Source organism: Triticum dicoccoides, chromosome 5B (assembly GCF_002162155.2).
Source record: "Triticum dicoccoides isolate Atlit2015 ecotype Zavitan chromosome 5B, WEW_v2.0, whole genome shotgun sequence".
NCBI classification, from domain to species: Eukaryota; Viridiplantae; Streptophyta; class Magnoliopsida; order Poales; family Poaceae; genus Triticum; species Triticum dicoccoides.
In genome coordinates this window covers 601765519-601779049 of record NC_041389.1, presented here as the reverse complement: position 1 = coordinate 601779049, position 13531 = coordinate 601765519, and positions in this window count along the sequence as shown.

Below are 13531 nucleotides of genomic sequence, written 5' to 3'. Positions count from 1 at the left end.
GAAACGACAACTTAGGTTTCTCTAAACCATAATTCATACGGTGTCATCTCAACGGAATTACGTGGTGCCCTATTTAAAGTGAATGTGGTTGTCTCTAATGCCTAACCCATGAACGATAGTGGTAATTCGATAAGAGACATCATGGTACGCACCATATCCAATAGGGTGCAACTATGATGTTCGGACACACCATCACACTATGGTGTTCCAGGCGGTATTAATTGCGAAAACAATTTCCACAATTTCTTAATTGTGTGCCAAAACTCGTAACTCAGATATTCATCTCTATGATCGTATCATAGACATTTTATCCTCTTGTCACAATGATCTTCTACTTCACTCTGAAATTACTTGAACCATTCAATAATTCAGAGTTGTGTTTGATCAAGTAAATATTCTCAACATCTACTCGAATCATCTGTGAAGTAAGAACATAACGATATTCACTGCATGCCTCAACACTCATTGGACTGCACACATCAAAATCTGTTGCTTCCAACAAGTTGCTATCTTGTTCCATTTTACTGAAACCGAGGATTTTCAGTCATCTTGCCTATGTGGTATGATTTGCATATCTCAAGTGATCCAAAATCAAGTGAGTCTGAATGGTCCATTTGCATGGAGTTTCTTCATGCATATACACCAATAGACATGGTTCGCATGTCTCAAACTTTTCAAAAATGAGTGAGTCCAAAGATCCATCAACATGGAGGTTCTTCATGCGTTTTATACCATTATGACTTACATGGCAGTGCCATAAGTAAGTGGTACTATCATTACTATCATATATCTTTTGGCATGAAAATATGTATCCCTACGATCAAGATTCAATAAACCATTCCTTTAGGTGCAAGAGCACTTATTCAGGTTTAATACTAATCTTGATGGTAGAGGGAGCGTGCGATGTTAGATCACATCAAACTTGGAAACACTTCCAACACATATCGTCAGCTCACCTTTAGCTAGTCTCCATTTCATTCCGTAGCTTTTTATTTCGAGTTACTAACACTTAGCAACCGAACCGGTATCTAATACCCTGGTGCTACTAGGAGTACTAGTAAAGTACACATTAACATAATGTATATCCAATATACTTCTATCGACCTTGCCAGCCTTCTCATCTACCAAGTATCTAGGGTAATGCTGCTCCAGTGGTTGTTCCCCTTATTACAGAAGCATTTAGTCTCGTGTTTGGGTTCAACCTTGGGTTTCTTCACTAGAGCAGCAGCTGAATTGCCGTTTCATGGAGTATCCCTTTGTTCCCTTGCCCTTCTTGAAACTAGTGGTTTCACCAACCATCAACAATTGATGCTCCTTCTTGATTTCTACTTTCGCGGTGTCAAACATCACGAATACCTCAAGGATCATCATATCTATCCCTGATATGTTATAGTTCATCACGAAGCTCTAGCAGCTTGGTGGCAATGACTTTGGAGAAACATCACTATCTCATCTGGAAGATCAACTCCCACTCGATTCAAGTGATTGTTGCACTCAGACAATATGAGCACAAGCTCAACGATTGAGCTTTTCTCCCTTAGTTTGCAGGCTAAGAAAATCGTCGGAGGTCTTATACCTCTTGACGTGGGCACGAGCCTGAAATCCCAATTTCAGCCCTCGAAACATCTCATATGTTCCGCGACGTTTCGAAAACGTCTTTGGTGCCTCTACTTAAACCATTTAACTGAACTATCACGTAGTTATCAAAACGTGTATGTCCGATGTTCGCAACATCCACAAACGACGTTTGGGGTTCAGCACACTGAGCAGTGCATTAAGGACATAAGCTTTCTACTGATTGCATAATCGCTACTATCAACTTTCAACTATATTTTCTCTAGGAACATATCTAAAACAGTAGAACTAAAGCGCGAGCTACGACATAATTTGCAAAAGGTCTTTTGACTATGTTCAAGATAATTAAGTTCATCTTGTGAACTCCCACTTAGATAGACATCCCTTTGGTCATCTAAGTGATCACATGATCCGAGTCAACTAGGCCGTGTCCGATCATCACGTGAGACGGACTAGTTAACGTCGGTGAACATCTTCATGTTGATCGTATCTACCATACGACTCATGCTCGACCTTTCGGTCTCCGTGTTCCGAGGCCATGTCTGCACATGCTAGGCTCGTCAAGTTAACCCTAAGTGTTTTCGCTGTGTAAATCTGTCTTACACCCGTTGTATGTGAACGTAAGAATCCATCACACCCGATCATCACGTGGTGCTTAGAAGCGACGAACTGTAGCAACGGTGCACAGTTAGGGGAGAACACTTCTTGAAATTTGTGTAAGGGATCATCTTATTTACTACCGTCGTCCTAAGTAAACAAGATGCATAAACATGATAAACATCACATGCAATCAAATAGTGACATGATATGGCCAATATCATTTTGCTCCTTTTGATCTTCATCTTCGGGGCTCCATGATCATCATCATCACCGGCATGACACCATGATCTCCATCATCATGATCTCCATCATCGTGTCTTCATGAAGTTGTCACGCCAACGACTACTTCTACTTCTATGACTAACGCGTTTAGCAATAAAGTAAAGTAGTTTACATGGCGTTCTTCAATGACACGCAGGTCATACAATAAATAAAGACAACTCCTATGGCTCTTGCCGGTTGTCATACTCATCGACATGCAAGTCGTGAATCCTATTACAAGAACATGATCAATCTCATACATCACATATCATTCATCACATTCTTCTTGGCCATATCACATCACATAGCATACCCTGCAAAAACAAGTTAGACGTCCTCTAATTGTTGTTGCATGTTTTACGTGGCTGCTATGGGTTTCTAGCAAGAACGTTTCTTACCTACGCAAGAGCACAACGTGATATGCCAATTGCTATTTACCCTTCATAAGGACCCTTTTCATCGAATCCGTTCCGACTAAAGTGGGAGAGACTGGCACCCGCTAGCCACCTTATGCACCAAGTGCATGTCAATCGGTGGAACCTGTCTCACGTAAGAGTACGTGTAAGGTCGGTCCGGGCCGCTTCATCCCACAATACCGTCGAAACAAGATTGGACTAGTAACGGTAAGCATATTGAACAACATCAACGCCCACAACTACTTTGTGTTCTACTCGTGCAAAGAATCTACGCAATAGACCTACCTCTGATACCACTGTTGGGGAACGTAGCAGAAATTCAAAAAAAATTCCTACGTAACACCAAGATCTATCTATGGAGAGACCAGCAACGAGTAGAAGGGAGAGTGCATCTACATACCCTTGTAGATCGCTAAGCGGAAGCGTTCAAGTGAACGGGGTTGATGGAGTCGTACTCGTCGTGATTCAGATCACCGATGATCAAGTGTCGAACGGACGGCACCTCCGCGTTCAACACACGTACAGCCCGGTGACGTCTCCCACGCCTTGATCCAGCAAGGAGAGAGGGAGAGGTTTTGATGGATTTGATGGATAAATTGGTAGATTTGTTGCAGCAGAGGTCAATCTAGCCAATCTCAGCATAATGCAGAGATTGCAAAGCTGCGTGATGAGGTAGCGCAAGCCAAGGAAGACCTGGCGGCTGAGCATGTTAGGATGGCCGCGGAGCGAGCCACCCTAGATGCTTAGGCGCAGCGGATTCAAGCAGAGACTTACTAGCTTATGATGGATCAGAACACTTCAAATGAAGTCATGAGGAGGAGGCACAAGTCTTGTCTACCGTCAGTTTACGAGGCGAGAAATCTCTTTTGCACACCTGGAGCAGGGATCAGTAACTCGCTGCAGTTAAACTGGGTTGGAGCACCTGGGGCCAGAATGTCGGTTCAACCACGCGTAGCGGAGCCACCTCGTTTGAATAATGTTCTGCCTCAGCATGTGCCAACGCCATCGGGTTAATATTCTAACCTGTTGGATAACATGATTGCTGCGGCGACGCAACTGATAGCTCTCCCAGTAGATGGCGACTCTCCAGTAGCGATTGAAACACGAAGGGCTAGGGACCTTCTTCGAACTGCATTGGTGCACCAGGATGCATATTTTTACAGTCGGGATAGGATTCATTCAACCCCTCGCCCAAGCCAGAGCTATAGCAGAGACATGGACTCACCAGCCGTCTCAAGTAATGAGTAGCACCGCAACCAGCCGCGCGGTCATGACCCGGCGCGTGATGGTGCTCATGGTTTGGTTGATCAGGACTGAAAGGATCGAGAAGAGGTGTTTAGGGGGGGGTGATTAGACACTATGTATCAAAAGTTACAGTTTTTTAATTTCCTTAAGTTTAAGTGGAGTTGGCACAAGTTTAACAATCACAATACATATTAAGCAAGCATGCAAAGAGTATATGGGCAGCGGAATGTAAAGCATGCAGCTTGCAAGACTGTAAAGGGAAGGGATTGGAGTGTGCAAACGCAATTTGGAGACACGAAGATTTTTCAACCGTTGTTCCGATAGGTGGTGCTATCGTACATCCACGTTGATGAAGACTTCAACCCACGAAGGGTAACGGCTGCTCGAGTCCACGGAGGACCCCACCCACTAAGGGTCCACGAAGTAGCAACCTTGTCTATCGCACCATGGCCGTCGCCCATGAAGGACTTGCCTCACTAGGGGTAGATCTTCATGAAGTAGGCGATCTCCTTGCCCGTACAAACTCCTTGGTTCAACTCCACAATCTTGTCGGAGGCTCCAAGTGGCACCTAGCCAATCTAGGAGACACCACTCTCCAAGAAGTAACAAATGGTGTGTTGATAATGAACTCCTTGCTCTTGTGCTTCAGATGATAGTATCCCCAACACTCAACTCTCTCTCACAGGATTTGGATTTGGTGGAAAGAATATTTGAGTGGAAAGCAACTTGGGGAAGGCTAGAGATCAAGATTCATATGGTAGGATTGGAATATCTTGACCTCAACACAAGTGTAGGTGGTTCTCTCTCGGAAAATGTAAGTTGGAAGCGTAGGCATGTTCTGATGGCTCTCTTCACGAATGAATAGGGGGTGGAGGGTTATATATAGCCTCCACACAAAATCTAACCATTACACGCAACTTACCAATCTCGGTGGGACCGAATTGAGAAACTCGGTCGGACCGATTTAGCAAATCAAGTGACCGTTAGGATTTTCGATGGGACCGACATGCAACTCGGTAGGACCACTATGGTTAGGGTTAGGGCATAATGTAATCTCGGTGAGACCGATTACACAAACTCGGTGAGACCGAATTTGGTAATAAGCTAACCAGAGAGTTGGTCAGGCAAACTTGGTGTGACCGATTCACTCATCTCGGTGGGACCAAAACGTTACAAAAAGGAAACAGATAGTTTACAATCTAATCTCAGTAGGACCGATTAGTCAAACTCGGTGGGACCAATTTTGATAATAAGCTAAACAGAGAGATTACAATCCCATCTCGGTGAGACCGAGATCCCTATCGGTGAGACCGATTTGCCTAGGGTTTGTGGCAGTGGCTATGACATCTGAACTCAGTGGCGCCGGATAGAAAGAATCGGTGGGGCCGAGTTTCACTTTTGGTTTAGGTCAAAGGTGGATGTGAGAAAGTAGTTGAGGGCTTTGGAGCATATCACTAAGCATTTTGAGCAAGAACCTCATTAAGAAACACCTCATCCCTCCTTGATAGTATTGGCTTTTCCTATAGACTCAATGTGATCTTGGATCACTAAAATAGAAAATGTAGAGTCTTGAGCTTTGAGCTTGAGCCAATCCTTTTGTCCTTAGCGTCTTGAAGGGGTTCCACATCCTCTGTCCATGCCACTCCATTGTTGAACTTATCTGAAACATACTAGGTAAAAGTATTAGTCCAACAAGAGATATGTTGACATAAATTACCAAAATCACCCAGGGAGCACTCGTGCTTTCAATCTCCCCCTTTTTGGTAATTGATGACAACATACATAAAGCTTTAGATAAATATATATAGAGAATAACAATTAAAGCTTTGGAAAGACATGTAACTTGCATAGGCTCCCCCTACATGTATGCAATCATGTAAATATGGAATATAGGAGCATGCGAATGCATAAGCATGACAGAGAAAGCAATGTGTTACATGTATCTTGGCTATATGCATGAGATCAAAAGATGTGAATATGGGAAAAGTACCTTCATGCTCATGAGTCCTTCTTGCAAACGGTATGTACATCAACAAGAAATCCTCATACACATGATTGTGATGCATATACTTACCTTGTGGTCTTGAGTTGGCTTAGGATGGAATGAACCTGTGAAAACAAGGTTAGATAACACAGATGCACCTACTAGGCAGAGCAAACAAAAGGAACCACAAGAGTACCAAGACTGGGATGACATGTAGAGAGTGTGTACTGAGTACTCCATTTGATATAGACATGTCCCCAAAGGTAAAGATGTGCAATGAATTCAAGGAATTCCTTCCCTTAGATGTCTTACTTCCCTTGAATCTAACATGGGATACTGGGAGAAGATAGGGAACAAAAAATCAGAGCACAAAGAAAAGAAACAAAGCTAAGTAATCAAACAAATATGAACATATCTTTCCCCTCTTAAAGACATGTGACTTCTCTCCTCTTGAACACCAAGCATCTGGGGTCCTTGATGATTACTCTTTCTCCTTGAGTATTCTCTCCCCCTATAGATATGATAAAGTTTTGATGTGATCTCTCTCTCCCTCTTTGACATCAATTTCCAAGAAGGGTCTTCTGGATTTTTTGTCACATGGGTTTGGTCCTTGAGTCACAGATCAAAGCAGCAAGTTGAATCTGATGCTGGTAGAGGACAAGATTCATTGAGTAGAGCTGGAACAAAGAAACACTAGAACAAGTGGCAAGCTGTTTTCCCTGTTGTGAAATCGGTGGCACTGAGGTGTATGCTTCGATGGCACTGAAAGGATTCGGTTGGACTGAGCACAACCGAGCGGTGTGACCGAGTTCATTGCAGAGAAAACACTCGTCACCTCAGCTCCCTAGACAAGTAAGATTTCACAAGGATTTGCAAGGAATTAGATGCAAGGAAATGCAGAACAAAAAGAATGAAAGAAAGAAATCTAGATGAAGTTTTTTTTGAAAGAGGGAACAAATATGCATGAGACAAATGCATGAGCACAGAAAAGAACGCGAGAGAACTTCATCTATAAATGGTCGGCGACAAAGTCACCTATGTTAGAGTATATTGACATTGGAGTCAAGTGAGATCACTTGATCATAGGTCATACTCATCGTTTAAGCTCAAAATGGGGTTACCATTTTTCATTTAAGCATTTTGATGTATTCTCATCTTGTTGAGTTGCTTTGACTCATGACTTGGAGTAAAGCTTCTCTAGGATGGAATAACATACCTTGGGTGGTGGTGTTGATCATGTAGTTGAACTTGTGTGGATTGCTCAAGGTTGATGTTGCTCATCAAGAGTTGGGAGCACCACTTTGGAATTTGAGTTCATCTACCTATATGGGTTAGTTTTGCAAGGAAGAGCACTTGTGTATCCAAAATGACAGTCATGAAATACAATATAGAATTTGTCAAAGGCGATGTTTGAAGGGTTCTGTGCTTCCTTGTCTTCAACCACCGTTGTGTAGAGACTTGGTGATGTAGAGATTGCTCAAGATGTGAGTGTGTTGCAATCTCATAGATTTCGATTCACCCAAGCACCTACAAGGGTTAGATGACATGCAAGGTGCAAATATATCCAAGACATAAGATTATCATCATAAGAGAAATATCAAGGATTAGTCATAGGCTCAGGCCTTGCATGTATCCGAATGGAGTTCCTACTCCAAGTTTGAAGCATCAATGATGTTCAATTCACCTCTTAACCTACAAAACACTTTCTCATCAAGTGGTTTAGTGAATATATCCGCTAATTGTTTATCAGTGCGAACATGCTTAAGATTAATGTCCCCTTTGGCAACATGATCGGGAATGAAATGATGTCGAACTTCAATATGCTTAGTTCAGGAATGTTGCACATGATTGTGAGCAATCTTGATAGCACTTTCATTGTCACAAAGTAATGGAACATGTTTCACATATATCCCATAATCCTTAAGTGTTTGGGTCATCCAAAGTAACTGGCCTAAACATGAACCAACAGCAATGTATTCTGCTTCGGCGGTGGATAAGGATACCGATTTTTGTTTCTTGGAAGATCAAGACACAAGAGATCTACCAAGAAATTGAAAAGTACCCTAAGTGGACTTTCTATCAACCTTGTATCCGGCATAGTCCGAGTTGGAGTAGCCAACAAGATCAAAAGATGCCCTCTTTGGATACCAAATGCCAAAAATTTGGTGTATGAATTAAGTATCTCACTATCACTTGCACTGCCTTAAGATGACATTCTTTAGGAGCAGCTTGTTATCGGGCACACATGCACACACTTAGCATAATATCGGGACATGAAGCACATAGGTATAACAATGAACCAACCATAGAGCGATAAACCTTTTGATCAACTGGTTCACCATCTTTGGACAAGTCAAGATGTCCACTAGTAGGCATGGGTGTAGACATACCTTTGCACTCTTGCATATTGAACTTCTCGAATAAGTCCTTGGTGTACTTCATTTGAGAGACAAAGGTACCTTCCTTAGTTTGCTTGATTTGCAAACCAAGAAAGAATTTGAGTCACTCATCATAGACATCTCAAACTTCTCCGACATTAGCTTTCCAAACTTTTCACTAAAATGAGGGTTAGTTGATCCAAATATAATATCATCGACATAAATTTGGCATACAAATAATTCTCCATTAACTCTTTTAGTAAAAAGAGTAGAATCAATTTTTCCAATTTCAAAGCCTTTTTCAATAAGAAACTTGGTCAAGCATTTATACCAAGCTCTAGGAGCTTGTTTAAGACCATAAAGAGCTTTGTTAAGTTTGATGATTAGGTTTCTTAGGATTGACAAAGCCAGGAGGTTGCTTAACATAAACTTCCTCCTCTATTTCACCATTTAGAAAAGCACTTTTGATGTCCATTTGGTACAAGGTGATATCATGGTGATTAGCATAGGCAAGTAAGATGCGAATGGACTCACGTCTAGAAACAGGGGCATATGTCTCACCATAGTCCATACCTTCGACTTGTGTGTAGCCTTGGGCGACGAGACATGCTTTGATGCGAACTACTTGTCCATCTTCATCTTTCTTGTTGCGAAACACCCATTTGGTACCAATGATGTTGTGGTTGTTGTTGGGCTTCTCAACCAATGTCCAAACTTGGTTTCTCTCAAAGTTGTGTAGCTCTTCGTGCATGGCGTTTATCCAATCCGGATCTTCCAATGCTTCTTCAAACTTCATAGGTTCAATGCTAGAGATGAATGAATAGTGTTCACAAAAGTTAGCTAAACGAGTTTTAGAGCGAGTGATTCTCCCGGTTTCGATATCGTTGTAGATTTGCTCGACGGGATGGTCTCTGGCAACTCTTGCTCGAACTCGTGAAAGCCTTTGCTTGGATCTTGGTGGAACATCTTCTTCATCTTGTTCTTCTTGGTCATCTTCATTGTTGTTGACGTTGTCATTCTCTTATCGTGGTGGAGAATGAGGTTGTTCATGTTCATCTTGGTGTACTTGATCATTTTCTTTGTCTTGGTGTGTCCCACTTGTGGATGCTTCCGTATCAACTCTTGGTTCACCTTGTCGTGAGGTAGAAGCTTCCACTTGGACGGATGAGGTACTCTCCTTCACCTCCGTTGGACGAACCTTGCCAATAGACAAGTCTTGGATTGCTTCCGAAGGATCTTTATCTCCTACATCAATTGCGAGCCGTTAGATTCATCAAACTTCACATCTATCGTCTCTTCAACCTTTAGGGTGAAATTATTGTAGACACGGTAGGTGTGAGAGTTTGAGCCATAACCAAGTTGGAATCCTTCATGAGACTTAGGAGCAAATTTAGAGCGACGATGCTTATCAAAAATGTAGCATTTTGAGCCGAATACTTGAAAGTGTCCAACTTGGGGTTTGTTACCAGTGAGGATCTCGTATGCCGTTGATACGCCTCCAACGTATCTATAATTTATGAAGTATTCATGCTATTATATTAACCATCTGTGATGTTTTATTTGCATTTATATGCCATTTTATATGATTTTTGGGACTAACCTATTAACCTAGAGCCCAGTGCCAGTTTCTGTTTTCTCCTTGTTTTTGAGTTTTACAGAAAAGGAATACCAAACAGAGTCCAATTGACGTGCCAATTTTTGAGGATTTTTTATGCACCAAAAGAAGACCAGGGAGCATCGGAGTTGGGCCAGAAGAGTCTCGGGCTGCCCACGAGGGTGGGGGCGTGCCCCCCTATCTCGTGGACAGCCCAGAGACCCCCTTGACGTGAAACCAACGCAAAAAATTCCTATAAATACAGAAACCTTCGGGAAATAACCTAGATCAGAAGTTCCGCTGCCGCAAGCCTCTATAGCCACGAGAAATCAATCTAGGCCCTCTCCGGCTCCCTGCCGGAGGGGGACATCATCACCGGAGGCCATGGAGGAGGATCTTGGAGGGGCCATCATCGCCATGAAGGCCAAGGACCAGAGGGGGGAAAGCCATGGAGGAGGAAGCACAAGTGGGAGAACCACTTCTCCTCTCTCTTGGTGGCACCGAAGTGCCATCGGGAGGGAAATCATCACCGCGGTGATCGTCTTCATCAACATCACCATCATCATCACCATCCTCGTCTCTTTTACACGGTCCACTCTCCCGCACCCCGCTGTAATCCCTACTTGAATATGGTGCTTTATGCCGCATATTATGATTCAATGATGTGTTGCCATCCTATGATGTTTTGAGTAGATATCTTTTGTCCTTGGGTTTATTGATGGTCTAGATTGGTATGAGTTGTATGTTTTATCTTGGTGCTGTCCTATGGTGCCCTCCGTGTCACGCAAGCGTGAGGGATTCCCGCTGTAGGGTGTTGCAATACGTTCATGATTCTCTTATAGTGGGTTGGTGAGTGACTGAAACACAAACCCGAGTAAGGGGGTTGTTGCGTGTGGGAATAAAGAGTACTTGATGCTTTAATGCTATGGTTGGGTTTTACCTTAATGATCTTTAGTAGTTGCGGATGCTTGCTAGAGTTCCAATCATAAGTGCATACGATCCAAGTAGATAAAGTATGTTAGCTTATGCTTCTCCCTCATATGAAATTGCAATGACGACTATCGGTCTTGTTAACAATTACCTTGGACAATTCCGCACACCGATCCATCATTATTCCCCACTTGCTATTTATGTTATTTAGTAATATATTCTAAATTTATGATAACAACACCTACTTTTATATTTTAGCTCTCCGATATCATACAAAGTTATCCTCTTCATACCCACAACGTAGTTTTATTTCTTGTTTTTAGTTGGAAGCAAACGTTCGGTGTACGTAGAGTCATATCAGTGGCAGATAGAGCTTGAGAGAATATTGATCTTACCTTCAGTTCCTTGTGGATTCGACACTCCATACTTATCACTTCCACCTTTGGAAATTGCTACGGTGATTCCCTGCACTTGGGGATTATCAAGCTCTTTTCTGGCGCCGTTGCTGGGGAGCAATAGCGTGGGGTTGATATTTTCGTGTGTGCTTGTTTGCTTTCTTCACTAAGTAGATTTTGTTTTTCCCTTTTTTTCTGTTTAGTTGTGTGTAAAACATACAATTTTTAAAAAAAGAATGAAAATACAAAAAAATATATTTAAGTGCCTCTCATGCCTAAAAAGTTTTTCAAAAAAGAGAAGTGATTGGAAAGTTATGCATTGAAGAAGTGAGGGTCGACCTTGAGCACTTGTGTTCATGCTCACGGAAACAATGTAGAATTTTTCATGGAAGTTTCTCTGTAAATAATTATCCCCTTGTATATATCCATTGTATTATAAAAATAATGTGCCAAGCTTTGGTTTTAGTATGATAAGATTGCTTGCTTACTATGTGCAGGACAAAAACAGAAACTTTGGCTGTAGTGCATGAATTTAAATTTTTTACTGGGAAGTCAAATGGGTTTGAAACGTTTTGCACATTACTTCTGTACAAATTTTTTCAAATTTTCAAATTTATTTCATAATTTTTGGAGTTACAGAAGTTTACTAAACTTCCAGATTACTACAGACTGTCCTGTTCTTGACAGATTCTGTTTTTCGTGTGTTGTTTGCTTATTTTGATGCATCTATGGCTAGTATGTAAGGGTATGAACCATAGATAAGTTGTAATACAGTAGGTTTAACACCAATATAAACAAATAATGAGTTAATTACAGTACCTTAAAGTGGTAGTTTGCTTTATTACACTAACGGATCTCACAAGTTTTTGTTTAAGTTTTTGTGAATGAAGTGTTTGAAGAACGAGGAGTTACCGATGTGAGAAGAATAAAGAGAGACAAGAGTTAAAGCTTGGGGATGCCGAAGGCACCCCAAGTAAATATTTCAAAGGATACTCAAGCATCTATGCTTGGGGATGCCCCGGTTGGCATCCCATCTTTCTTCTTCAACAAATATCGGTATACCTCGGTTTTTGTTTTGTTCACATGATTTGTGTCCTTTGTGTTTTTATTTTTCTTTAAGAATCATGCTAGTATGAGATACCTCTTCATTGATTTATAGAATAATTCATGTGCTTCACTTATATCTTTTAAGTATGATCTTACAGAATTGCTCTTTGTGCTTCACTTAAATCGTTTGAGTATGGTTTTATAGAATGCTTCGTGCGCTTCACTTATATATTTTGAGCTTGGATATTGGCTAGTCTATATTAACTGTAGAATGCTCCAGGAACTTCACTTATATCTTTTGGAGTATGAATAATACTATACTTTAAAGTGGGTTTGGAAGAGTGTCAACTTTAGGAATTAGTGATCCCACTATCTTGGAGGGTGTTGAATCTTCGTACGATATTTATGAAAGTGGATTTGGTAGAGTGTCAACTTTAGTTAGTATTCCACTATTTTGGAAGAGGTTCCAATTGAGTATGAGAACAAATTTGCTATCCATGATGCTACTGAAAATTATTATGAGGGAGGAATATGTGCTTGTAGGAGTTGCAATAATATCAAGTTTCCTCTCTATGTGCTTAAAGTTTTGAAGTTATACTTGTTTTGCCTTCCTATGCTAGTTGACTTTTGTTCCTATAAATTGTGTGCTCACAAAATCCCTAGGCGTAGGAAGTGAGTTAGATTTAAATGTGCTAGTCATATTCTTCATGATGCTCTCTTTGTGTTTCAACTCTTTTCTTTTATGCGAGCATCATTGAAATCATCATGCCTAGCTAAAAGGCATTAAAGAAAAGCGCTTGTTGGGAGACAACCCAATATTTGCCCTTACTGTTTTTCTGTGTCTACATGATTAAGCTACTGTAATAATGTTTTATAGCTTTTGTTTCAATAAAGTTCTAAGTAAGACCTTTGGGAAGACTTGGGTGAAAGTTAATGTGATCTTGCTGTAAAAACAGAAACTTTGCGCTCACGAGATTAGCTGTCATGTTTTACAGAAGAGCGATTTTGAGTTGATTCTTTTTTCAGAAGATTGATAGACAAATGCCTCACGTCCACAAATTTATTTCATAATTTTTGGAGTATCAGAAGTATGGTTATTGTTCAGA